Source organism: Heterodontus francisci, unplaced genomic scaffold (assembly GCF_036365525.1).
Source record: "Heterodontus francisci isolate sHetFra1 unplaced genomic scaffold, sHetFra1.hap1 HAP1_SCAFFOLD_88, whole genome shotgun sequence".
Classification (NCBI taxonomy): Eukaryota; Metazoa; Chordata; class Chondrichthyes; order Heterodontiformes; family Heterodontidae; genus Heterodontus; species Heterodontus francisci.
In genome coordinates this window covers 2,834,419-2,847,403 of record NW_027142063.1, presented here as the reverse complement: position 1 = coordinate 2,847,403, position 12,985 = coordinate 2,834,419, and positions in this window count along the sequence as shown.

Below are 12,985 nucleotides of genomic sequence, written 5' to 3'. Positions count from 1 at the left end.
ACCATCCTGACATGGAACTATATCGCCATTTCTTCACTGTTGTTGGGTCACAATCCTGGAACTCCCTCTCCAATAGCACTGTGGGTGTTCCTACACCAAATGGACTGTCGCAGTTCAAGAAGGCAGCTCACTACCACATTCTCAACGGCAATAGGAATGGATAATAAATGCTAGACTTATCAGCGATACTCGCGCCCATTAATGAATAAAAAACAAATCACTCTCCACAGATTCCCCACAATCTGGGCTTGGAGATTTACTTCAGGAGCACAGAGCTTTATATAACTGCAACATGTGTTCCAATCTTCATATTCCGTTCACTTTTCACACTATTTTTCTACCAGTCCACTAGCTTTTAGTGATTCAGTATTCGGGTCTCTGCGCCTCCGCAGTTTCTATCATCTCACCACTTAACAAAAAACACTCTGATCTATCTTTCGTCGGTGCCAGATGACCCCTCATTTTAAACTCCATTTGCCAAAACATTGCTCACTCACTTAATCTATCAAGAAGGTTTGAAAATAAATTTCTTGCCAAAGGATAATATTCTGCTTCTGCTCCCTTGCCGTTTGCTTTTCCCGTTAGTCTTTCACTTGGTGTAAATCCGGAGAAAGTAAAGATGGAAGGAAGGAAGGAGGGGAGGGAAAATCCTGCTCCGTTTCGTGATCCCTATTTGATTTTCATTCCAGTCCAATTTTGGTGAAGAATTCCAATTGCCTGTCTCAATTTTAATAAAGTATAAACAATTCTGGAACCACCGTCAAGATGCTGACAAGAGCAGATTTCCAGGCCGACTTGACATTGAAGCTGTGAACAAGAACGCAACAGGCTTTTGATAAACTAACGACAAGAATGGGATTCAAACCCACGCGTGCACAGCACAATGGTTTAGTAGCTCATCGCCTTAACCTCTCAGCCACCACGGCATCTGGCAAGTAATAGAAGCACAACCGTCACCTTCACACAGATCCTGACTGTGCAGCCAGCTGTGTAATGATGGAAATGTAGCTTCTGTAAGTAAATGAAATTTCCATCACATCAGGACATGGCCTGTTGGGAATGAAGCGGTGTGAAACATTTCCAGACCATGTGCAACACGTTTCTACTCAGTGTGAAAACTCACCACGGAAAGACTGGAACATACAATCATTTGATCGCAGCATGATTAACATCACTCAGACACCTGAACCATTCGGTCACTGACGAAGTCATGATGACTTCGAATTTCTCATGAAATGACAACTGAACTAACTGACTGGAAGAATTGCTTCAACTCCACGTGATCAGCGAGGCACAGCCTCAGCCGACTTGTCAGGCGGTGTAAACAGATATCACTGCTTCTGATCTTCACCAGAACAGAGAGAGAGATGTAACATTGATCATCAAACAGTCTGTGAGAGAATACAACAGAATAAAACGCATGGAGAGACACTTTGGAATAACAAATAGATTTGACTGGAATGTTGCATTTTGATTGGAATGGATAAAACAGCAGAAACCGCAGATTAAATTGGGATTCTCATCATTATATTGATCTGGGACAGAAAAGAGAAACTGATGGAAAGAAGGGAAGACGGAAGAATGGATTTGTTCAGTTTTTTCAGTTTTTTCACTCGTCCATCAAAGCTGGATTAAAAAACGTTGCAAAAGTTGCAAATGCTGTCAAAACCTTGGATCGAAGGATGTCCCAACTGTTTAACTGTCTCCGCACTAGGGGATTTCAATCAGTGAGTAATAATATTCTCTATTTTTTTGTTAAATGAACCCAGAACTGTAACTTGGAGTTAATATCTGTGTTCCGACTCCTGAATAATAAAATTGTGAGTTTCTTGATATTATCTGGACACATTTCCTGCTGAAAGAACAAAGAACTCTTTTCTAATTTACACAATACTATATACACACTCATCAAGCCTCCTCAGCTAGCATCCTTGATGCTGCTCTCTCTTCTCCCAAACCTCATCCCATGTGACTGTTACATCATCACTTTGACAGTGGGAGAGGTTGATCCCACTGTCTTCAGCATTAACCCTTTACATCCTTATCCTCCACTGTGAATCAATAAAAAATGGTTCGAGGGAACTTCCTTCATTTATCGAAACACCAACAGCTGCCAGTTGTGAACCAACTCAAAACCATCAGAGAGAGAGAGAGAGAGAGAGAGACTGTCAGAGAACTTCCTGCATCCAGTCCTGACCCTGTCACGCTCAGCAGTTGCTCACCCAGACCCCACTCACATCAACACTGAACATTGTCACTGAGACCCTTCAAATAATGTTTATAAAAGGCAGAAAAATTCAAAGTTCATCGCAGCTGGATTGATTGAAACTAAGTTTAATATCTTCTTACCACTAGGTAACCACATGAGAAAGTCCTTCAATCGTTAGCAAAAATTATCAGCTGTAAGAATGTTTGTCATTGGGTTGAATAATTTCTGTGTGAGGAATGTTCCAGCATCATAAACCAGGGGAACGTGCTGACTGAGCTGTGTCTTCATCTCTTCTGGGCAGTCGGACAGTTCACCCCTCATTCTGCTGTGATTCTCTTTCCCAAAGTGGATCTACAGATTCTCAAATCTGGAGACTGGGTTTTCTTATTTGGTTCTTTTTGATTTTTCTTGCTCCTGAATGATAATATATTCCAACCTTGGATCAACCTTGCGTTGTGTCCCAGTCTCGGTTAAACGCGACACATAATGGCACCAACACTCTGAAACACACAACATGGTCACACTCAGCTTCAGTGAGATTAATGTTGAGGCGGTTTCACGTCAAATGCAATTGTGAACAAATTTCTCTCGTGGAAATTGTGGGTGATTTGAGTATTTGCACTGAATTTCTGTGCAAGTAGGGACAGTTTCAAACAGCCATTCCCAAATCACTTCTTTCACAAAGACAAAGACTGTGCTGTCTTAACGTGTCACTCAACTTCACAAACAAATTTGAACTCGAAGTTCAGGGGAAGACAGAGATGTGAATGATTGACAGAGTAGTCTTTAAATCATAACTTTCCGTTTCTTCACTGCAGTGAGGCTTTGTTGGGGTTTGAAGTTAGTTCTGTTGTTTATTAGACAGAGGCTTTAACCAACTAAGCGTCAGGGCAAAATCTCAAACACATTCTTTGCTGGAGTTACAGGTTATTGCAGGAATATCTGTCTCTGGGTTCTTTCTGAATCCACAAGTTTGCAGATCTTTGTGAATGAGAGACATGGAGATATGCTTCAAGGATTTCCCTGTAAATTATTCATATCTCCACCTTTTCCTGAACTTTGAACAAACACATTACTGTGGGAATCACACACATCTGGCCCTCACATTCGTCCGCTAAACATTGAAAGGTGACAGTGTTTATTGTGAGGGGATCCATTTATTCAGACACATCTTGATCGGGACGTGTTTCACACATGTAATGTTTTTGTATATTATGTTTATGATGTAATATTGCAAATAAACATTTCCTTGCACTTGTCGCATTTGGTCTCCATTTTCTCTGCTGATGCCCCCTGAATATATTCGAGAAAATGGTGATGAGGATGAGATAAAAGTCTGTAAATATAGGCAGAAAACAGCAGCAGGAACTGCAGTGAAGAAGAACAGCCAGCTCCTGGTGACCTACCTGCTCAGATGGTGGAGATTTTAGGTGGATTGTGTGAAGCCTGTGCTACAGACTGTCTCCTCAGTTGAATGAGATGCCCGAGGGTAAAGCATGGCTACCCGACCCGACTCCGACCAGACCAGATGACATGTGTCATGTTCGGGTCGGGTCTCTCTTCCATGTCCGGCATTCGGGTTCGTGACGGGTTGGGCTGGAGGCGGGAACAGTGCTGCCTTGCTCAGGGAGGGAACTTCTGCATGATTCCGCAGGAATAGCCAGCTTTCGGAATGGAGGATCACAACATTTGGACAAGGTATGTTTGATATAATTAACTTTATTATGGTAGTCGGGTCGGGTCGGGTCGGGTCGGGTCGGGTGCGGGAAAAAAATCAAAGGACTCGGGCCCGGGTCAGGTTCAGGTTGGATGTGGTCAGGTCGGACCGGGTCGGGTTTCAATTTCATAAATGAGCAGGCCTTTACCGCAGGGTCTTAGTGTGCATCCGATTTAAAGTGATTATTTGGGACAATATGGTTGCACCCAAGGGATACATCGGAAGGCTCGGAACTTATGAGAGGGCTCGAGAACCATTCAGTTCATATATTGAAAGAATGGACATGTTTTTCAGAGCTAATAACATTTTGGAACTTGAAGGTGAAAGTGAAGAGGTCGAGACTCAGAATAAGGCAATTCTTGAGGGCAAGAAAGTAATTTTGCGAATGTAAATTATCCTGGAAGTGTATGACATGCTAACAAATCTTCCTGCTCCCATCAAGGCAAAATATGTGAATTCAAAACAATCATCACCAAGTTGGAGGAACATTTTAACCCTAAGCCACTGGAGATCACGGCAAGCTAGAAATTTGGAACCAGAAAGCAGGAAAGTAGTGAAATAGTTGGTGAGTACATTGTGGAACTGAATAATTTATCACTACATTGCAACTTTGGCACATTCTTAGACCGTACATTACGAGACAGATTTGTGCTTATATTGGTGGATGTGAAAAGATACTAAACACGCAAAATCCTACATTTCAGCTAGCGTGTAAGATTGCTCTCTCCATGGAGATAGCGTCAAAGAATGCTGGGGAATTTCGTCTTATGCCAGTGACAGTCACACACTTCAGGAGAAGATAAAAAAAACTGTCAAAATGGGCTTTCACATGGCAGATAAAATTTTACACAGAGAAGTGTAAAGTGATAAAGTTTTGGAGGAAGAATGAGACAATGTGCACCAATCTTAGAAGGTTTGAAAATGTTGCTAAAAGCAAACAGGACACTTGCCTTTATTCACAGAGGCATAGAGTAAAAGCAAATAAGTTATACTAAACCTTTATAAAACACTGGGGCTGAATGGCCTACTCCTGCACCTCCACAGAAAGCTTCCACTCCAGGCTCGGACACCCTCTTCAGGATCACTCTCCATACATCCTGCCACTCCATGCACGGATATCTCGCTCAGGATCAGATCACAGCTCCACAGTCCTGCCACATCCAGTCGTGAATGGTGGTGGATAATTTAATAACTAACAAGACGAGGAGGCTCCAAAAACACCCACATCCTCAATGATGGTGGTGCTGAGCACGTCAGTGCAAAAGGCAAAACTGAAGCATTTGCAACCATCTTCAGTCAGAAATATTAAGTGTATTTGATCTGTGCTAATTTCAGCTCCTCATGCTCGCTGGTGCCTTGATTCTCTGGTGCTAATTTCAGAGTAAATCATGCAGCTTGACAATTGGAGCCAAAGAAAAAGACACAGGAGAGGTTGAAAGTGCCAAAACCTGGGATTGAACCAAGAACTGCGATTTTTAGTGCAATGCAAATCCAGCTGATCTATTTCAGCCACACACTAAAACCAGCCTTCGCTCATTGCTTTGGAAGACAATATTTACATTCAAGTGTTTGTCAAAATTTACAGAACACAACATGAGTAATATTTCCCATTGTTTTCTCAGCACTGATGGAATGTGAAGCGGGAGACAGCCAGAAGTCCCAATGATCCACACTGACCCAGAGCTGAGAGTGAAATGAGATAAAGTTCAATCTTTAGCAGCGAGACGCTGGAGAGACGCGAGAGTCCTGAATCAAGGAGAGACTTTCTGATATAGTAAAAGCAAAATACTACATATGCTGGAAATCTGAAATAAAAACAAAGGTGCTGGAAATACTCAGCAGGTCTGGCAGCATCTGTGGAGAGAGAAACAGAGTTAAAGTTTCAAGTCTGTGACCTTTCATCAGAACTGCCAAAGGTTAGAAAAGAATTAGGTTTTAAACAAGTGAAGGAGAGGTGCCTGTGGGAGAGAACAAAGGGGAAGGTGTTTGATAGGGCAGAGGGCAGGAAAGATTAAATAACAAAGTTGTCCTGGGACAAAGGCAAAGAGTCCGTTAATGCTTGTGGTTAAAGACAAAGCATTTGTCCAGAGAGAGTGTTAATAGCAGAATAATGAGCAGCTCTGACTACATGAAAAACAGGCACATGGTTTTAAACACACTGTGTTTTGTGCTCCCCCTTTTGTGAATCCTTGTTCACAGCTTTCCAATTATAATGCAAAGAAATGAACACAAGCAGGCTTTCTTTGGTTTAAAGAAGAAAAGTGCAACTTATTAAACTTGCTTAAACTTTAATACGGTTCATGCCGACAGATATAGGATGCACCCCTGCTAGCATGCACACGTGATATACAGATGCAGCTCGGGACAGAAAAAATAAAAGATAAAGTGGAACGGTTTGAGGCAATATCTTGTTACTGTGCTTCGAGCTCACGGTATAGCACTTTTGTAGGTAATTCTTGCATTCCGTAGGGCCCAGTATTCGACTTAAACCTTGTACATGTTGGAGACTTTTCTCTCTTTGAGATTCACATGTTTTCACAAGGTTCAGTTCTGTGGGAAAGAGATGGAGGCAGGCAGGATTGGAGAGGGTCTGCCCCATCCGGGAGCACATGGTGTTCTGAGTTCAAATCTGTGGCAAGTTCAAAAAACCAACAGCCAACTAGTCATGTGACTAAAACTGGTCTGACCACTTCTGCTGTGTATTGGGGAATCAAAAGACTGCGTCCCTTTGTTTCAATACTGTTTGTTACTATGCAAATTTCTTTCCAGTCAGGCGCTTGCAATTTTAAGTTTTAATGTTCATGTGGCAAAATCATGTGTGCTTCAGTCTTGGCAGGTGGGTTGGCGGGGTTTGCCTGACACCAGTCATGTTGTGAAGTTATTGAACTCAAGGTTCAGTCCACAAGGCTTTGGAGTGACGAATCGAAAGATCAGGTGCTGTTCCTCGAGCTTGCGTTGATGTTCACTGGAACACTGGAGCAGGCCAAAGACAGAAATGTTGACATGAGAGCAGGGGGAAGAGTTGAAATGGCAAGCAACCAGAAGCTCAGGGTCATGCTTTCGGACTGAGTGGAGGTATTCTACAAAGCGGTCAGCTAATCTGCGTTTGGTCTCCCCAATTTAGAAAAGACCGCATTGTGAACAGAAAATACAGGACACTAAATTGGAAGAAGTACATGTAAATCGCTGCTTCACCTGAAGGGGGTGTTTGGGGCCTTGGATAGTGAGGAGAGAGGAGGTAAAAGGGAAGCTATTACACTTCCTGCGATTGAATGGAAAGGTGCCGTGGGAAGGGGACGAGGTATTGGGGATAATGGAGGAGTGGACCAGAGTGTTGCGGAGGGAACGATCCTTTCAGAATGCTGACAGGGGAGGGGAAGATGCATTTGGTGGTGGCATCACGCTGGAGGTGGTGGAAATGGCGGAGGATAATCCTTTGGATGTGGAGGCAGGTGGGGTGGAAAGTAAGGACAAGGGGAAACCTGTGGCGTTTCTGGGAGGGATGGGAAGAGGGGAGGGCAGATGTTTGGGAAATGGACCAGACACACTCCTTGAACTCTCTGCTAACGAAGTCTGAAAAAGGGAAGAACAACCACACAACAAGGGTCTCAAATCGAAGACCCTGGGATCAAAAGTCTCATGCTGCACCAACTGAACTAACAAGGCATGATACAGTACTTCCACTCTGTCTGTTATTGGACGGATGCAGCTGTTGGCTCCACCCCAAGGGCGGGCGTTTGTTCCACCAACCATGAAGCAGCTTCCTATCAATTCCCAAAATTATCATCTCCAACAAGAGAGAATCTAACTATCTCCCCTTGACATTCAATGGCATTATCATTGCTGAATCCCTCACTATCAACATCCTGGGGGTTGCCAATGAGCAGAAACCATAGCTTCAAGAGCAGGTCAGAGGCTGGGAATTCTACTGTGAATCACTCACGTCCTGTCCACCATCTCCAAGACACAAGTTAGGAGTGTGATGAAAGGCTCCTCACTTGCCTGGATGAGTGCAGCTCCAACAACACCAAAGAAGCTCAACACCATCCAGGACAAAGCAGCTCACTTGATCAGCACTCCATCCACCACGACCTCGACCACCTATATGGACGTTGGATGAATGGCAACACCACCATCTGCAAGTTCCCCTCCAAACGACACACCATCCTGACTTGGAACTATATCATGATTCCTTCACTGTCACTGGATCAACATCCTGAACTCCCTTCCTAACAGCACGTATTGCAACGGCTCAAAAAGGCGGCTCACCACCACCTTCCCAATGGCAAATAGGGATGGGCAATAAATGCTGGTTTTGCCAGCAATGCCCACATCCCATGAAAGATTAAAAAAGAGATTTGCCACAATGGTAGCAGGGTGAGGGATTTCAGTTATGTGGAGAGATTGGAGAAGCTGGGGTTGTTCTCCTTGCAGCAGAGAAAGTTCAGAAGAGATTTGACACATTTGTTCAAAATCATTTTAAATAAGGCGAAACTGTATCCAGTGATAAAAGGGTCAGTGAGCAGAGGACACAGATATCAGGTGATTGGCAGAAGAACCAGAGGTGACATGAGGAAGATTTTTTTACACAGCGATGTGTTGTGATAAAGAAAGAAAAGACTTGCATTTTTTCGCACCTTTCAAGACTACTGGATATATCAAAGCAGTTTGCAGACAATGAAATACTTTTGAAGTGTAATCACTGTTGTAATGTCAGAAATGCAGCAGCTAATACCCACAAACAGCAATGTGATAATGACCAACTGATCTGATTGAGGGGCAAATATTGATCACAACACCAGGGAGAATTGCTCTTCATTTGTTTGAAATTGCAGCATGGGATCTTTTACATTCACCCAAACATGCAGACCAGGTCTTGGTTTAACATCACACCTGAAAGGCAGCACCTTCAACACCCTCAGTGCTGCACTGGAGTGTCAGCTGTGAAATCTGAACCCAGAAGCTTGTGATTTCGAGGTGAGTGTGACCAACTGAGCCACAGCTTTTACCTGAGTCTCAATCCTTCTACCAACAGTTTCTCTCTATCCGGTCTGTCACAGCCCCTCATGATTGTGAACAGCTCTATCAAATCTCCTCTCTAAGGAGAACAACCCCAGCTTCTCCAATCTATCCACATAACTGAAATCCTAACCACACGTTGCAGAAAGGAATTTTTCCTCATGTTCCTTCTGGTTTTGTGAGTCACCTTAAATCTGTAACCTTCGGTTATTGACCGTTCAGCAGTTAGAAACAGTTCCTCAGTATTTACTCTACCTCAAACCTTCAAGGAAGCTCTGCAAAGTAACTGAAAATCAAGTTGTCAGAAGTGGGATTTAAACACATGCCTCCAGTGAAAGCTGCAACCTGAACAGAGAAGCTGTAACTGCTCAGTCACCTCAACTGTTCAGACCTTTTTGACCTCGTCATCACTTCTGCACTTTGAAAGGTTCACTCAGTTCAGGAACTTGTTCAATGTTACTGGAATGCTCAGTGACTGGGATATGAACTCCCCCGGGTTTTCCTGAGCTTGTTCTCGGTGTATGGGGATGTTTGTCCTGGGCCGTGGAATCTTGCATCCCTGTAATGGACATTAACCCACTGATTGAATCTGTATTCACTGCTTTCCGCTGGTGCTGGGTAATTGCAGAGCGTGGGGCTGGAATGTTGCTGCTTGTCCCGGCCTCACTCACTCTGGGAAAGAGTGAATAATTGATGCGTCTGTTTCTGTATCTGAAATGTGACTTCGATCTGCTGTTATTAACCGACGCAGCGCTGCAGAAGGATACGTTAATAATATCTCACTAATCAACTGCAAACAGTCAGAATGTGTAACTTTGAGCAGCACTTTCTGCACCGTCAGTGCTGGAAAGTTGAGGGAGGGACAGACACTGTCAGTATCTGAGTGTATCCAGCACTGTGCAAAGAAAGAGTCAATATACCGGGGCGGAGACACAGTGCATCTTTTCACATTTAATTACAATAATATCCACAGTCAGGAGCTGAAAATGATGAAAAACCAAATAGCAAGAGCAAAAGTAAGAAAACTAAGCAATTATAGATCAGCTGATCAGCTTTCTCTGTGTTACCTGGTCGTCTACTATTTTATATTCAATGCTTTCTCCACTGTGGCCAGGGAATGGTTTCTTCTCAAGGGCTGAATATTAACAAAGCTTCTTAGAATTTAAATCTTTTAAAATTAATTCCATGAAGCTAATGGCGAAAAGTCAAATAACTGCATCAATTATAGGAGAGTTGGTTTGTGATGACGTGGATGCGTCTGCAGTGTGCAGGACCAGACTGTTTCTATAGATTCACAATGAATGTTCCTCCCTTCATTTGTAACAGTAAAACTGATAGTGGACAATGGCTATTCTGGTTGCAGCAACTTGAAGATTTAACTCATTAACACCCTGCTTTAGGGTAATCTAGAAAGAACAACACCCAGCTCTGTCAATTAGTGTGCTTGTTTGTTAACCCACAATTTTTTGGTTTAAGCACATGAAAGGATGAGGCTTTATTAACTTAAACTCTTCTACATCTGCTGTATATTACTCTTGCTGTTGATTCTTCAAAGATAAGATTAATCAAGACTTTCTTTGTGAAATCCATTCTGACTGTGCTTTATTATATTTTCATTTTCATATGTATTTTCTACTTTTGGGGATTACAGGATATTGTCTTTTTTATTTATTTTATTTTTATTTATTGCATTCATTGCCCATCCCTAATTCCCTGGAAAAGGTGGTGGCGAGCTGCCTTCTTGAACCACTGCAGTCGAAGTGATGCTGTTCGAAAGGGAGTTCCAGGATTTTGACCCAGCAACAGTCAGGGAACAGTGATATATTTCCAATTCAGGATGTTGTATGGCTTCGATGGGAACTTGCAGGTGGTGGTGTTCCCATGCATCTGCTGCCCTTGTCCTTCTAGGTAGTAGAAGTCACGGGTTTGGAAGGTGCTGTCTAAGGAGGCTTGCTGCAGTGCATCTTGTGGATGGTGCACACTGCTACCACAGTGCATCGGTGATGGAGAGAGTGAATATTGTGAATGAGGTGCCAATCAAGTGGGCTGCTTTGTCCTAGATGGCGTTGAGCTTCTGAAGTGTTGTTGGAGCTGCACCTATCCATGCAAGTGGAGAGTATTCCATCAGACTCCTGACTTGTGCCTTGTAGATAGTGGACAGGCTTTGGGGAGTCAGGAGGTGAGTTACTCGTCGCAGGATTCCAAGTCTCTGACCTGTTCTTGTCGCCATGATATTTATATGGCTACTGCAGTTCTTTTTCTGGTCAATGGTAACCCCCAGGATGTTGATAGTGGGGGATTCAGCAAACGTAATGCTGTTGAACGTCAAGGGGAGATGATTCGGTTCTCTCTTGTTTGAGATGGTCATTGCCTGGCACTTGTGTGACTCGAATGTGAAATATCCTTATTGTAGGGTATTGTATTGTACTATACAGTGACAACACTTGGAAAGTACTTCCTTGGCTGTAAAATACTTTACAAAGTCCTGTGGTCGTGAAATGCATGTGTTGCTTTTTCCATTGTTATCAGTGTCATTTTGATCACAAGATATGATTCGTGAGCACAAATTTTAAATCAATGTTGATTCAAATAATGTAAAGGCATCTATATTCTTGCACTACACTTAATAATCTCCATCTTCCTATCCTTAGCAAGTACAATGTCTTTGACTCTGAAATTGATTCCACAATCTCAGTCCCTCTGACAATTTCAACCCAGTTCTGATGAAAGGTCACAGACCAGAAACGTTAACTCTGTTTCTCTCTCCACAGATGCTGTCAGACCTGCTGAGTATTTCCAGCATTTTCTGTTTTTATTTCAGATTTCCAGTATCTGCAGTATTTTGCTTCTGTGTCACTTTGAAAGTTAAAACTTACCCACCTGTCTACAATTCACACTGGGGTCTCCCATGAAATGATTCTGTATAATGTTGATGTAATGAATACAGAATCTGAGCACAGATCTTCCTGTGGGGAATTGGGGATATGAAAACCAGCAGACTCTGCAGGAATTTCCACTGGGAGCACAAATTGACAACATCTACCTTTTATATATCGATTCATTTTGATTGCCCTTCTGGAAAATTATTTTGAAACAATTTAAACATCAACCCACAGCTCCATGACTGGGTCAATTATGAGGTCATCCTCCGACAGGTCATGTGACAGCTGGAGCCACAAGACATCAGAACCAGATTTGTGACTGGATTAAAACCCGGAATCCTGTCATAATGGCTTTTCAAATAAAGCTGTTGCTGTTTGAAAACACAGCAGTTAAACTTTCTGCTTGACCATGAGGGGAGCTAGGGAGAAATGTACAAAACTCAATCCTTCAACAAAATAGTTCGAAAACCATTAATATAGAAATCTTGTGAGGATTCATATGCAGTAGAGAAACAAGCAAAATACAGAAAGTACAAAGAACATCCCCAAAGGGAAATTAGATCAGCAAGAGAGTGTGTGAGAAAAGATTAGCAGGTCACATAACTGGGATCACTGAAGTCTTTTACCAACATATGGACAGTCAATGAAAGGGTGGGTCAATTAGGAGATCCTGTGGAGGCAGAGGGCGTGCCTGAGGCACTAATTAAGTACATTGCATCTGTCACAAAACAAGCAGATTGTGCAAATGTCACAGTGAAGGAGGAGGATGTGGAGAAATTGGAGGGGATGAAAATAGATAAAGAGGAGATAATTACAATGTTGGCAGTGCTCATAGTAGAAAAGTCACCCGGTCTGGATGGGCTGCATCCTGGGTTGCTGAGGGAAGTAAGGGTGGAAATAGCGGAGACTTGAGCCACAATCTTTCAATCCTCCTTGAATATGGGAATGATGCCAGAGGACTGGAGGATGCAGGTAAGCTTAGGTAGTTCGATCTCAGTTTAACTTGACCATTTGTATAATGTATCTGTTGTAATAACTAATAAGGTCAAGGAAGCCATTTTACAATTAACACATGACCGAAGGAGCCATTTTGTGTTTAGTACTAACGTTTATATCCTGTATAATTAATGAGTAGCTACCCATCATGAAACAGATGAT